General features: G+C 38.7%; 1 protein-coding gene across 9 annotated transcripts in view; it reads right to left on the reverse strand.

The window, feature by feature from the left end:
* Positions 1-16,211, reverse strand: part of PLCB4 (phospholipase C beta 4) — a 368,787-nt gene that overhangs the window by 312,117 nt on the left and 40,459 nt on the right. Inside the window, exon 1 of one of the 9 annotated variants that reach the window (XM_084887445.1) lies at positions 1,809-1,827. The exons of 7 other annotated variants lie outside the window; for them this stretch is intronic. The gene's annotated coding sequence lies outside the window, so the exon portion shown is untranslated. Of the gene's footprint in view, positions 1-422; positions 445-1,808; positions 1,828-16,211 lie in introns of those variants that run through there. One more of the 9 variants, XM_084887444.1, reaches the window with a different exon arrangement.

Here is a 16,211-nt window from a genome sequence, read left to right on the forward strand (position 1 = left end):
CTTAATCTTTTCCAAGCTTGTTGCTAAATATGTAGTTTATATTAAAAATACAATACCCAGAGAATGTCAAAATGAGCCAAAAACAACAAACTAGATAGAACCAAGAAGAAACCCAGAGGCTAAACTTGGAAGCAGAAGCAAGAAACAGGCATCTATAGATAGAGAGAAAATTACTATCTCAACTTGCTCGTGGAACTGCTTTCCTTCTTTCTTTGGGATCTAGTTTGATGAAAGGTAAAAATGAATTAGGATATTATGCTGATAAGATAGTAAGGAGGCTAAAAGAGAGCTTCAGACATATTATTTTATGTTTAAAATGTTACAATAATGAAGTTCAAATGCTGATGTGAACAGGTTCAATTTTCTTCTTAAACATCTGGCTGGATGGGATGGAGGGCAGCTAACACACGCTGAGAACCCACCTCCAAGAGCCAAATCTCAGTGTTGCTCTCCAGGTGTAAGCAGGTATACACAGAGTGCCTTTTCAATGATCTTTAGTTTGGGCTCCCTCTGAGGCATATCCTAAATGAGACAAGAAAGCCAGTGCAGGGTATAATATCAAGCAAGTTATCACCATGGGCAACACAAGGAACTCTGGGAGATGGTGAAGACACACCTCTCCAGTTCTCACACCCAAGAGGCAAGGGAGCTGGGGCACTTGTATACTCATTTCTGCTTTATTGAGAGGGGAAACGGACAGTGACTTCACAGCCCATACATGGGCAGAGCAGGTGGCCAGAAAAAGTCATCATTCAGTAAAGAGACACACATACTGGCAGCTGGAGGTTGGGCGGGGGGGGGGGGGGGGGGGGGGGGGGGGGGGCGGGGTGTAAGAGCCAAAGCAGAGACTTGAAGAGATACCTGCATATCTATGTTCACAGTATTATTCACAAGAGCCAAGAGGTGGAAGCTAGCCAAATGTCTGCGAATGGATAAATTCATAAACAAAATGTAGTGTATACATAGAATGGAATGCTGTTCAGCCTTAAAAAGGAAGAAAATTCTGGCACATAACATAAATGAACCTTGGGGATATTATGTTAAGTGAAATAAGCCAGTCACAAGAGGACAGATATCATATGACTGCATTTTTATGAGGAACCCAGAGTAGTCAATTTCATAGAGAGATAACAGACTGGTGGTTGTCAAGGGACTAAGGGGACGGAGGAATGAAAGTTATTGTTTAATGGGTTTAGAGTTTCATTTTTACAAATGCAGAAGCTCTGGACATGAATAATAGAGATGGTTGCATAACAAAGTGAATCTACTTAATGCAACTGAACCATACATTAAAAATGGACTGGTGGTGCTCCTGCCATTGTGGCTCAGTTGGTTGGAGCATTACCCATAAACAAAGGTAACAGTTATGATCATACCTAGGGCACACACCTAGATTGTAGGTTCAGATTTATCCCAGCCAGCACTTATGGGAGGGAATCAGGGGATGTTTCTCTCTCCCTCCCTTCCTCTCTCTCTAAAATCATTTTTTTTTTTTTTTAAGATGGACAGGTGGTTGCCAGAGGGAAGGAAACTTGGGGGGTTGGGTAAAAGGGGTAAAGGGATTAATAACTACAAATTGGTAATTACAGAATAGCCATGGAGATGTAAAGTACAGCATAGGAATGATGCCAGATGGAAACACTCTGTAAAGCATATGGTTGTTTTAACCACTATCCTATATATACATGAAATTAATACCAAATAATATTAAAGTACACTCTAGCCCTAGCAGGTGTGGCTCAATTGGTTGGGGTGTCACCCCATACACAGAAAGGTGGCAGGTTCAGTTTCCAGTCAAGGGTACATACCCTGGTTGCAGTTGGGGTACATTTAGGTGGTAATCAATCAATGTTTCTCTCTTTCATTGATGTTTATCTTTTTCTCCTCTTTTTTTTTCTCTCTCTTCTTCTCTCTAAAATCAATTTTAAAACAATTTTTAAAATAGCACTGTAATTGAAAAAAACATACAAAAGTGATTATAATTTTATGTTTTGTATTTTACCACCATTTATTTTGAAAGGATGATATATATGGGCAGGGCACCTAACAGGTTTGCTCTAATAATCCCTCAAAGACCTACCTCAAAGATCTTTGAAGCGATCAGATAAAGTAAAAAATACCTTAGGAAGGGGATTATTCTAGTTATTCACTTTATTCTGATTATAGGACAAATATGTGATCACAGATGAAAACTTCAAAGATACATGAGAGTGAAAAAAAGAAAATCTAAGTAATCTATGGTAGAGACCGCCTGGGAAGGGACATGAGCATTTTTAAAAATTATTGTCAGCCAAATCCAGCTGTGTTGGCAGAGCCATGTCCTGGAAACACACCTTGCCAGAGGCAGGTATGTTGTCAGCCTGACCTTCAGCTCAGGTACCAGGGGGTGAATTTCATTATCTAAATCCAGACAAGCACCAGAAATAAACATGAATATCTGGGCTCACCCAGAAATGACAATTACAAAGAAGCCACAAGAATGAACATAATCTCCTTTGTCTTGGGCTTTAGTAAAACTGCCTGGTATTTTGCTGTATAAAATAAATGCCCTGTTTCCGCTCTGGGTCACTGTCTCTCCATCAGAAGACAGCTGTCCCACCTGGCCCCAGCTTTTTCCTTCTATCTTGAGTCTGTCCCTTTCATTTTCTCAATTCCCAGGAACCAAACCACTCTCTAGCTGTGCTGGACGCAGAAAAGAGAGAAATATTTACAATCTATTATCTCACTGCCGGGTGGCTCTCTCAGGATGAGCAGCATGGAGAAGGAAGTGCAGAAAGGTTATGTCCAAATTGCATAGCTCCCAACTTCAGCTACTGGTGGGCTTATTCGGTTGGCATAACTGGGCCACTGGCCCCTCTGGATCTCACTGTCCTCACAGATAAACAGCAGACTTGTGCTAATGTCTCTGAACACCTTGTTTCTCAACTATGCTCCCTAAACAAGCAGCATCAGCATTTCCTGGGAGCTTTTTAGAAATTCAGAGTCTCGGGCCACGCCCTGGACTTGCTGAATCAGAATCTGCAAGTTAACCCGAATGCTAACACTACCCTCCTACTTCTGACTATGAGTTCTCAAAAGGGTTAGAAGCTGCTAAATCTCTAGTGCCTCGGTGTTAAAATGTCCACTTTTTCTCACACTAAACAATCCCCCTGTCTAGCTTATAAATGAGGTAATCCAGGACCTGGCACAAAGCAGATGCTAGAGTGTGTGCCAATATTGTCAGAATTACGTAGAAGGTGACAGCAACTTAGAAATGTTTCTTCTAGATAACAAATTTTATTTTATTTTGCTGGAATAAGAAAAAAAAAAGAAAGAAAAAAAAAACCTATCCTAAGGCAAGCTAAACAAAATAAAATGGTTTTCTCCCCAGACTGAATGCTTTTTTTATAATAGAGTTCAATATTCTTGGACTTTTTTTTCAGACCTTAAAAAACAAGCTAATGAAATGACATGTTGAAACTTGCACTGACCCTCCTGCATTTCTAAGACTGCTTGCTGGTTTGTTGTGCTTAATGTCTTTTTCCTTCGTTTCATACCAACTATGTAAGCAACAAATAGGACTTTGTTAGCTTGTGCAATGATGCAATTATAAATGCATTAGCCCTCTCACCCACGATAAGAATCTGATTTCAGAAACAAAAAATAATATCCACCATGAAAGTGATATGCTACCACAGTACTGAGTTCTTTAATTTTGGGGGACTACTACCTACTTGGAACTTTGAAAATAAATGGAGAAAAGAGAGAGGGGATACAGGGCAAGGAAAACAAATTGAGCGATGAATTAGCCACATAACCTTTTTAATCTTCCCGTCAACAGCTTTAACACATGATTATTCTTTGATTTAGTAATTCTGCTTCTAGGAATTTGTGCAAAAATGCTCATCTTCAGTTAATAATAGTCCTCACTGCCTTGCTTCTAATTGCAATTTAAAAAAATAAATAAATTAGCTTATGATATTGAACTAGTTAAATAAACCTCATTCATATAAAAGTAGAGTGTGCCAAACACAGACTGTTTTTAGAAATGTTTAATGATACAGAAAATGTTCATTTTATATATATAAATATAGATAGATATAGATATATATAATAGATATATATATATATATATTTAAACTTGAAAATGCAAGTTACAAAAGAGTGTGAGAACTACAACTCCTTTCTATCTTTATTTTCACAAACACAAAACAGACCTTCTGTGTCCTCTCTCCTGATCTTAACTTTCTTCCCGGTGCTCACCACCACCGAATATATAGTGACATGGTTACTCCTTATCTCCCCCCAGTAAACAAAGTAAACTTTAGGAAAAGGCTCTTCCCCAATGCCTCACACAGTACCTTGCTCATCACAAATAAGCAACAAATATGACTTGAGAAATAAATGAAGGACTGAATATAAGCATATGAGCTTATGTGTACAGAAATAGACACAAGACATTCCAAAATTATTAACAGTATTTATGGCTGGGTAATAAAAATATACATGCTTTTATTTTTTTCTTTATGCCGCCTATAGTCTTTAACTTTTATACATAAAGTTCTTCTAAAAAGAATAAATGGTATAATCCCTTTTCATATATGCATGTGTGCATGTGTGTGTATTTTACATGTATACTTGGCTATCTAATAAAAATAGCCTTTATTCCCCAAATTGCCAAGTTATACAATGAAAAAATGAAAGACTAACAAGTTGTTTAAAAACAGCACACACTTTCATTATCACATACTAAGCATATTAATTCATATAGAATAATCCTTAATAAACTGGTCCTTATTTCATAAAAAATATGTATTATTTTTATAAATTCTATGTTTTTATAAATTCGCAATTATAGTGTAAAACAATTTCATAGATATCACAATATTGTTTTATAGATGTCTTATTGTTTTATTTTTTTATTGCACAACTGCAATTGCTCCAGAAGACAGCAAAACTGGATCACAGTGTTCTCACTGGTCTGAAAGCAAAATTGGCATCAAGGGACACACCTGGCGACTGGATCAAATCAAGAGCATCAGGCCACTCAGACAGCATCCCTTGAAATAAATTAATGGGGCAGCCTTAATATTAAAAAGCACCTATTCAGGGATGTAACATATTTCCTGAGCAATCTTCAGTGTTTCTATTTTATACTCCTCTAATAATTTCATATCCTTTAATGAATAAATTTAAAAATCCAATTCTGGATATATAAGATATTGTCAATGCCAAGGATGATTTTTTTTTCAACCAACAACAAAATAAAGTCCATAAAACAGATGACACATGCAAATAAAGGTTTCTGTGTGGAGCAGAATGCCATAGTAATGCTGTGCTTCAAACACAGGACCAGCAATACTTCATCTTGGGAAAGAACTCAGGAAACTTATGAATTGATGAAAACACGAAAACTCCCTTCTACCCTTCAGTACTTGGGACAACACATAAGCCCTCAGCCTTTTTCTCTTACCCTTGTTTGCTTCTTAAAATATTTCCTTTCATTCACTATCCATAAATGTCAAGTGACTATTCTATGAAAGAAGTGTTGTCTTTGTTTATTTGGCTTAATCCCACTGAAGTATTTAATCCTATTAAAAAAAAGTATGATTTAACTTGGTAAGTAGTTTTTTTCTTTAGTCTAGTCAAGAGATTGGCAAACTATTGCCCATGGCCAAGTCCAACTGCCTTCTTCTGTTTTTATAGAGCCTGTGAGCTAAGATTGATTTCACATATTTAAATGGTTGAAAATAACTTTAAAAAAATATATTTTATGACATGACAATTATATGAAACCCAAATTTTGGTGCTCATGAATAAAGTTTTGTTGGAACACAGCCATACCCATTCACCCAGGTATTGTCTATGGCTATTTGCACTAAAACACCAATAGTTGCAATAGAGTATAGAACCCACAAAATAAAAAATACCTTCTGAGCATGGCTCAGTGGTTTAACATCAACCTATGAACCAGGAGGTCATGGTTCCATTCCCTGTCTGGGCACATACCCAGATTTCGGACTCAATCCCCAGTGTGGGAACGTGTACAGCACAAATACACTTGTAAAGGGATGATTTATACCTGGATTGGACAGAGCAGGACCACTCAAGATTTCATCATGCTTCTTAGGTACATAATTTAACACTCATTAATTGTTTACTTCTGGAAAATTCCATTTAATATTTTTGGACCGTGGTCGACCATAGTTAACTGAAACCTCAGAAAGCAAAACTGCAGGAGGCAAGGAGAACTACATGTACTCACCAGACTGCTAATGATGGTTACCTCTAGTGCAGAATGTGAGATTGAAGAGAGAGGGTAAAACTGAATAAAATCATTACTTTTTACTCACTACATTGCTTTATTCCAACAAGCAGGGACTACTTTTGTGATAAAATAACAAAGGAAACAAAATTCAAGAGGAACTTTCACATTCCAAATATTGACCTTTCAGAACAAGATAAAATTAAACATTTGAAATGTCAAAAAAAATTGGACTTCCAAGAATTTCTCAACAGCATGATCATTCAGAATTGGCAGCAAAGGGCATCTTCCACCATGAAAAAAAATTTGAAATGTCACCCAGTTATGTCATATACACAAAACAAAACAAAACAAAACAAAACAAAACAAAAAAAAAAAGCTCTATGTAGTAAAGTATTTTTAAAGTACACTACACAGAATATGAAAAGGCAAGCATTGTTCAGAAACTAAGGATTAAAAGATAATGAATAATAAACATTCTGAGAGACTGTATTTCACTGAATTACCTATAAAGACAAAAAAAATTTCAATATCTTTGATTTCCTTCCTTCTTCTCACTCAAAAGTATTGGTTGAAACCAACTCACTGGATGCTTAATTAAGAAATACTGATCCATAACTTTTGGTTTAAAAGAATACCCATTTACACAGCATGAACTGTACAGAACGTAAGACTTGTGTAGCCATATGCTCAACAGTTTGATTGCTTCTTACTTTTAAATGGACACAAAAGCCTTCCAGAGACCAGACAGTACATCCAGATAGGGACATGATATGGCAGGGCCTCTCTGAACCACCTCATTTATAATTCAATTCCTGCACATTTTCAAATGCTGGCTTTTAAACTGCAAGTCCAATGGTCCCTTTAACTGTACTTAGATGCACAATAATTGACAGCTGATTACGACAAGTGGTCTCCAGAGTAAAGTACTACAGCTAATGGTCTGTAAATGCTTTAGTCTCCAAACTTGGGCCAAAATTAAGGCAAGCAAAATTGCGCCTTTCCTTAAATGCACTTGATTTTTAAATTCCTGGATGATATAACATCACTCAAAATTAATCTCCCTATTTCTAATGTCTGAAGCACTGCATATTTGAATCAAGAGTAAACACCGAATGCCTCTATGTTTGCTTATGAAATACACTGTAATATGATAATATTTAAGTATTCACATCTTGAAAAGGAACAGAAATTATTTTAAAGGAATAGAGTGAAAACACCCAACTATCCAATGATAGAATATTCCTGGAATGTCATAGGCCTTCATGATTTAAAAACATGCAACTATTTAAGCCATATTCGAGACAAAATTATGTAGGAAGTAATCAGAATATAATGTTAAGAGAAAAAAAAGCAGGATAAAAATTGTAGGCCCAAGACAATCACAATTTTATTTAAAAAATACAATATATGTTATATATATAACATTATGTCACAGTGATTATTTTTCTGGGTGGTATAACAATAGTTATCTTCATTTTTATGTTTTCCTGAATTTTCAATTATCAACAAATAGCATCATTTTTATAATTAGAATACATTGTTTTAATAAAAATAATGTTTTCTTTTTTCTATTCCTGTTGGTATATATAAAAAAAATTAACACCAAAAATTCATCTAGCAGTTTATCCACAACTAGAGAAACCAAAGAATGTACTTCATGTTTTATTTTATCTTCAAGTGCAAACATTGGCAAAAAATAAATAGAAATATTTCAATAGATAATGATTCTAAACAAAAGTCCTGGGAAAAGCAAAGTAGACAGAAATGCTGAGGATAATAATTAAAACTAAAAACTATAATATTTATAACTATTATTCTCAAGATTTAGACCTTGCAATGTCAGGAATACGCCTCAAATATGATCAACTTAATGTAAATACCTGGGGGAAAATTGAAATGATTAGCATAATTACAAACATCACTTTTTAAGACTAATGTCCTTTACCCACACTTGTCAGAACTGCCTGTGTTGGACACATTTTCACCCAAACTCTGCATTTCAGGGCAGTTTCCACTGAAGATTCACTTTGCCTTTCACGGGAAAACCACACAGCTGTCCTTAAAGAATCTCAGAATATTCCAGTAGCATGTTTTATAGCAATGTGCTTAGTCACTAGTCCTAAGAAATTGTAAACAAGCCACTTCCTATACTTCCACCAGACACGGCTGGTCCAGCGGCCTTGGGAACGAGCATCGTGAGGAGCACTGCTGAAGACAAAAGGTAGAGACACAGCAGGTCAGAAACCAGGACGGATGAGAGACCGGGGCAAAAAACAGGGAGCAGATGGGGCAGCGTGGAAGAGTTCAGAGCCCTTTGGAGAAGCCAGGAGAGAATACTGATCATTGCAGATGATTGTTACCAAGAGACAAAAGCAAACCTAAAAACAGCAAAGGGCAATTAAGAAAAGAAGGAAGGGGGGAAATAGAGAGCTGCAAAGTGCCAAGCGAGGGCTTATGGAAGTTGAAGAGGCATTTGTCCACTCCCTGAGGGAATGAATGCCAAGTGCTCGATGGACACTGTGGGGAAACAAAAAAAAAAGCAGCGGATGAAACACAGACAAGCAGAGTCTCTGATGGTGGGTGGATGAATTAGCACAAAAATATTATAAAAACTGTGAGGGCTTCCAAAGAGGCCCAAAAAGCAAGAGAATGTATGAAAGGTGAGATCACCATTAGGTGAGGGTCTGGGGTTATCAAGGCTTGCGGGGGGGTGGGGAGGGCAGTATCGGAGCTGAGAGCAGTGAGAGGTTCACACAGGTGAGGAACAGTGCTAGTCAGGGGGGCACACAGGAGCAAGGGGGGCATGCACAGTAAAGGAACAGCCATTCTGTGTAGGGAGCATGCAGTCAGGAGCAGGCAGCTAAGGCAAGAAGGGAAATGGAGGCATGGCCTGCAGGAGCCTGACGCCCAATTAAGGAATTTCAACTTTATGCACCCTGCAATGGAAAACCATCAGAGGGATGTCTGCAGAGGATGGGTGCCTGCAGGTGAGCTTGGGAAGGCGAGGGAATGTGGAGAAACGAGTTAGGAGGTAAATAAAATTCTCCAGGTAAGAAGTGATATTGACCCTGAAAATGGAACCAAGAGGCTGGAGGTGAAACCTATCTGGGAACTGGAATGGGGAGCAACTAGCAATAACTCGCTCTAGAAGGGGAGCGAAAGATGATGAGCGGCTGCAGAGAGACAGGGGTGTTATAAAAGAGCATGCCAGGAGAGTTCAGACGAGGCAGGCCAGCATGACTCTGGTTGAGCATCAAACTATGAACCAGAAGGTCATGGTTTAATTCCTGGTCAGGGCATATGCCTGTGTTGTGGGTTTGGTCCCCAGCGTGGGGTGTGCAGGAGACAGCCGATCAACAATTCTCTTTCATCACTGATGCTCCTATCTCTCTCTCCCTCTCCCTTCCTCTCTGAAGTCAATTAAAAAGTATATTTTTTAAAGAGAAAAAGAGAGTTCAGATGAAAGGGATTTAAATAAGATATTTGCTCAGGGCCCCAAACCCTTTCCAAGCCCTCCTAACCGCCCCCTCTTTTATTCTATCGTGACTGCATCAATCAATAAGGCAGGATGCATACATGCACATAGTAGGCACTCAGGAAAGCACTGTGCTTAGCTTACTCACTTCCCTAATGCACATCAGCCTTCACAGAGGCTAGCACGAGGGCATCCTTACGGTACCACCCACTGCTCTGCTGCTGGGGCAGAATAATGAGCACAGATGCCAGCGGCAGACAACCTTCCAAAGCAGATTGCTAAGGGAAAGGGAGCCGCCGGGTCATGTGTCTGCCAGGCTGGCATCATCCCACTCTCCACTGAGTCTGCAAACACACCCTGGGCTTCTTAGAGGTAAGTCATCTGATCTCCCTAATAGGCTGTCATGTGCTGATAGATTAAGAAAAAGAATTCTCACATTGCCTAAGGCAGCAGGATGCTTTGTGTTTAAAAAATGGGTTCAGTGGCAAAGAAATCTCAGGAAACCTTACAACAAGGGCTCTGAAACCTACTACACGGAGTAAACACTAGCAGATGGATTCCAGGGAATCTTTAATTATCTTCAACTCATTATGCACACATTAACCTTGACAAATTAATAAAGGTGAACTAATAAACTAGTGAGCTTACATAATTTAAAGTTCCAAATCACAGAAAAAGAAAAAAAAGAAAAAAAAAATATATATATATAGAAAGATGTTGACAAAAGCGTTTAAGTGGGCTCTTTTTCATCTTTCTTGAAACTATAGGGTAAAAGAGCGAGGAGGTTTGGCTTTTTTCCGCTTTCTCTTTTTACTCTGTAAAGCAGACTCGGATAGGTTCCAAGCTATTAAACTATTTGTGATGTACAAGTCATCATCATAATTGGGGGCACACTTTCTTTTGACCTTTTCAAAACTTTCATTTCCCAAATGTGACAGATAAGAAGTGTTTTTATAGCACCAATAATGATTTTTTCCTATGGGAACTTGCCAATTATAAGCTGAAAACGAAGGAAAGACCATACTGGATATACATTTAGAATCTCAGTGCACCCAAAATATAGCTGAAATACTTAAGAATCACCCTTAGAGGGTAGTTCAGGTGAGTTAAGAATCTAGCCTAGAGAAATGCAGATTAAAAAAGTTCTAGGGCAAGTATTTACTCCCCTTAGCACCTTACATAATCCTACCCATAAAATGTTTTCAGTAAAAAGTGACTGAGTGTTCAAAAATTTCATCTGCAACTATCAGTCCAAATCTAAGCTTTTAAATATTAATAAAAGTCAGATATGTAATCCATGATACACATGATCACACACACACACACACAGTCTACAAAAAAGTTCTTACCATCTCACCAGACCTCAGAGGTCTTCTTGTTCTCATGTTTTTAGTCCCTAGCTGCCAGGGGTCTTCAAACTACGGCCCGCGGGCCACATGCGGCCCGCAGAGGAGTCTGATCCGGCCCGCCAGGTTTTTCGGGCAGTGAGCGCAGCCGAGGTGTTACAGTAGGAATTAGTAGTTCATATAGTCCGGCCCTCCAGCTCTCTGAGGGACCGTGATCTGGCCCCCACTTTAAAAAGTTTGAGGACCCCTGCATGTGATGCTTAGTACACAAAGGCCTTAATAAGTGACACTTAACTGAAACCTCTCAGATACAAGAACATGTTTCGGTAAAGAATATGTGCAGCTTCCCCGCTGTTCTCTAACGATGTCACCCTTTATGGGCACTTGACTTTACTCTTCATGTGACTTATACACACTACAGTTAAATTCACTCATTCACTCACTTGTTCATCCACTCACTGGATATGTGCTGATTTCTTCTTAGGTGCCAGGCCTTGTTCTAGCCCCCCACTACCTGACATGGTAGCCACCAGATACATGTCTGGTTAGTGAGCATGTGAAATGTGGCCAGTCCAAACTGAGATGTACTTATGTGTAAGTTTCCCACCAGATTTTCCACACTTCATTTGGAGGGGGAAAGGATATAAAAATATGTCATTTATAATTTTATGTAGATTACATGCAGAAAGAATAGTTTAAATATGACAGGTTCAGAGTTTTATTAATGTTCATTTGACCTTTTTCTTTTTATTAAATTTTTTTAGTGTTGACATTATTGACTTGACCTTTTTGTCTTTGCTTTTTTAATATGCTACTAGCAAATATGGTATATGGTGATTACCAAGACTTGAGACAAAGCCCTATTTTTGAGGACCTGATATTCTACTGGAAGGAAGTCCATGGTAAACAAAGAAATAAATAATAAGCAATATTAAGTAACTTAAGATCTTGAAAATCATGTGAAGAAAATAAAACGAGGTAAGAGGAAAGCCAATGACTATATTTTAGGGAGAGTGGCCAAGGAAATCTTCTCTGGGGAGGGGATGTCTGAGCAGGAAGCATAATGATAAGAAGAGGCAGTGATAGAAAGATCAGTGAGGGGGCGGTCTAGACAGGGAGAACGGCAAATACAAAGGCCCTCACATAGGAACAAGGGGTAGGAGCTGGAACAATAGTAAGAAGGCCAGGGTGTCTGCAGCACCGAATGAATAATGGAGAGGAGGTGAGAAGACAGAAAGGCAGAAAGAGTATGGAAGCGCTGGTGAGAAGTTTGAACCTATAAGTTCCATGTAATTCATGTTAAAATTCCTATGGGATTTGTCATGGACATTGACAAACTGTTTCTTTAAATTGAGTAAGTAAATGGACCAATACATATAACCATAACCATATATTGTCCTACCAAATACCAAAAGTTACTATGAAGCTGTAGTCAGGGATGAGATGAGGATTAGTCACGTGAGGCTCACAGAGGCTCAGGGTAAGTGCCCCAATAAATTCTGTGTCTAACCTGGGTGCCTTTCCTGCCTTGCCCTATTCTTAGCATTGAGGTACTGACTTCAGGATAGATGAAACAAAACGAATGGAATCTAAATGAGCAGCCAAAATGATCCAAGCATGTAAATTTCTAGAATATGCAATAATACTGTGTGCATGTACATGTAAATACCAGTATGTGTATGTATATGTAATGTGTATATATCTATACACATATTCCATACATATACACATATGTATAAGGGACACATACATGAGGCAAGAGTATAAAACTAGAAATGAGAAAGAAAAATAGCACCCTAAGGAGAAGAGTTACTTCTGGGAAGTGAGAGAACCAGAATGAGCGGAATTGGCACTAACATACTCAATTTTTAATTCTCTTTCATAAAAGATTTAAAGCCATGCACACAGTGGCACATAACATCAGAAATGCTGATTTTATAATTAGAAGTGAAAAATAACGCAAAATTGTATCTGTATGCACATTTTAAATCATAAATATGTATGTTCCCTGCCAGGGGTTGTAAATGGACAAAACAGTAGTAATTGTTACAGCATGTCCCAAACTTCTGTAACATTACATTAAAAGTGGTATTTAATATTTAGTAAAACAAACAAACAAACAAACAAACATATAAATCAGAAAAGAAAAACAAAATTCGAGCCTAAAATTATACTTAAAACATGCAATTTGGAATCAACTGTATCAGTGAACAACGATAATGAATTGCCCACAAGCATTCACTAGAATTAAAGAGAATCATACCTGCTAATATTTCAAATAAAAAAATTTCATTTTAGTTATCCTAATAGCAGTTTTTTGAAGTTTCCCATTATTCATAGAGCACTGAGTTGAAGCCATCTTTATTGTTAAATAAGACACAATTTGGGGAGAGTTGAATATGTATCACACCTGTAAATACCTTATTTACCCAAATGAAGAAATTTGTTCAAACCTCATTTTCTTGGAGAGCCATCAACACGTTGTGGTTAGGATTTATTACTTGAATATTTTAAAAATGGATAAGCCTTGGTGGGCATTGCTCAGTGGTTAGAGCATCAGCCCATGCACCAAAGAGCATGTACCTGAGTTGCAGGTTCAATTCCAACCCTGGTTGAGGCAGGTGTGGGAGGCAACCAATCCCTGTGTCTCAGTCACATTGATGTTTCTCTCTCTCACTTTCTTTCTCTCTGCCCCCTCCTTTACTCCCTTCCACTCATTCTAAAAAAAAAAAAAAAAAAAATCAATGGAAAAAATGTCCTCAGGTGAAGATTAAAAGTAAATAAATAAAATAAATGAAAAAAATGGATAAAATTAGATTTATGAAAAATTTCAAGTATTTCGTAGGCTTGTGGTCTCAGCATCGGAATTAGCCCTTAGAATAAAGTTCATCACTTAAAAATAAGAAATTAAATAGAAGTGGGGAATACAAAATAAAGCCCTTCACCTTTGGGCATGCAAAAGAAGGATCACAAAAGTCACTATGGACACCATCTGCAGGTGTGAGAGTAAGGGCGAAGAGGTAGTGTGGCCAGTTACCGTGTAAAGTTCACAGTCATCGGGTGGATTCGTTGCTGAACATTAGCAACAAAGGCTGGTATCCCTGCTCACGTTCTCCAGGCAACAGAACTAGCTACGCACAGGCCCTTAAATGTGAGGTTGGTCAAGGCCATCAGGAGGAAACGTATCCTTTTACAGCAGCATGCTTGGACAGAATGAAATGTCATTACTCAGGCATCCCAGGAAGCTGTGCTCATTCTCCCGGGTGCCACAACAACAGTTCCAGAAAGCTGCCTGTAACTGGAGAAGCGGGCAGTTAAAACAAGCTGGGAGGGGAAAAAAAAAAAAAAAAAAAAAAAAAAAAAACACAAGCTGGGAGGATCCCGGGTGACATCAGCCTAAGACCCTGCCCAAGAAGAGACCCAGATGGGGCCAGCCAGGGCTGTGAAAAGCTTCCCTGGCCTCCCCACTAAGCTGCTTCTCTCCTTGAAACACAAACAGAACAGGATATTCTCCCCGCCCAAGTTCATCTCACATTGGTCATCACTCCTTTCCTTGCTGACTAGTAGCAGGGAAAGGGGAAGTCTGAGAGTTTGGAACAAGATTCCGCTTTAGTATTTAACACCTGCTCCTCATGCATCGAGCTCAGACAAACCGCCATCACCATCCTGCTGGACTGGATATTCATCCTCTCCTCCAGATGACACAGGTCACATCCTGAGCAAAAGTCACACTGTGGGCTTGATCCAGGTCCTCCCTGTCCTACCCTGCTGCCTGCCACACGATGCCAGTCCATACCCCTGACTCCCTTTCTTATGGCATTCTATTGACAAGGAAACCCAACAATTAAAATTCCACATTGATGCCATATTGATAATGACCCAGGGGCATGGAATCAAACACTCTAAATCAAATGAATGTTTAAATATAGGTGGTATTATTTTATCCACTTGCTGTATTAGAGTTAGCCATTTAGCAACCTGAGTTATTAAAATACAAACAAAATTTAGTATTTCCACAATGTTGGTAATGAAAAAAACCTATCATTGGCATAGGTAATAAAGTGTCTAACAATATGTGATTTCAAAAACAAACAAACAAACAAACAAAAAAAAAAACACCAATCCCTTCTATTTCCTAACTAAAATAAAGCTGTTTATTTGGATACCCCAGGTAAAACGAATCTGAAAAAAATAATAAAATGACACACTTTACTTGGAAGACAACAAGCAACCTTACTATGGAGAGGACACACACTGCCTGCCCTCTGCACAATCAGAGGGGGAGTTCCCTTCCCCAAAGGCCAGGGAGGTCCTCAAACCGTGTCCTCCTGGTGGGCCGCCAGGGTGCTGGATTGCTATTTGGGGAAGCATTCTGGGAGCTGACCGTGAACCAAGGCAGCAGAGGATTCCAACTCTGAAACATGTCAGGCATTTTAATTTTATTACAATTTCAGCTATGTAAGCCCAGGCCTCAGAAAAAAAGAAAAGAAAACTTGATTACCAACCTCTTTTTCCCTTCACGAATCCATTACTTTATCTCCTAAGTATAAGCCTTCGGACAGTACTTGTATGCTCACATAAATGATATTCCAGGAACACAGGACCACCACTTCCTGCTACCCCCTCCCCACTGCATTTCAAATCTCATAATGTCTCATTTTAGTGGGCATGAGGTTTTTCAGTAGTTATGTCCTTCGTTGAGGCCTGTCTTGGTGGAAAGAAAAAAAACCTGATACTTGGCACAGTGAGAAGCTGAATTTAAAAAAAAGGGAGGGGGGCTGAAACCGGTTTGGCTCAGTGGATAGAGCGTCGGCCTGCAGACGGAAGGGTCCTGGGTTCGATTCCGGTCTGGGGCATGTGCCTGGTTGTGGGCACATTCCCGGTGGTGGGTGGAGGCAGCTGGTTGATGTTTCTCTCTCATTGATGTTTCTGATTCTCTGTTCCTCTTTCTTCCTTTCTGTAAAAAATCAATAAAATATATATATTTTTTTAAATAGGGAGGGGGGAAGGATTGTTATAATTATAGTGAGAGCTTTTGATGCAAATTCCTTTTTTCCTTGGGGGAAATTTGCATACTTCTGTGGAAGGAATCCCCATGTTAAAAGTACACATGAAGCTTTTCAGCTGTAGTCTAAAAGCGATG

The sequence above is a fragment of the Pipistrellus hanaki genome, assembly GCF_964339955.1.
Source record: "Pipistrellus hanaki genome assembly, chromosome: 6".
Classification (NCBI taxonomy): Eukaryota; Metazoa; Chordata; class Mammalia; order Chiroptera; family Vespertilionidae; genus Pipistrellus; species Pipistrellus hanaki.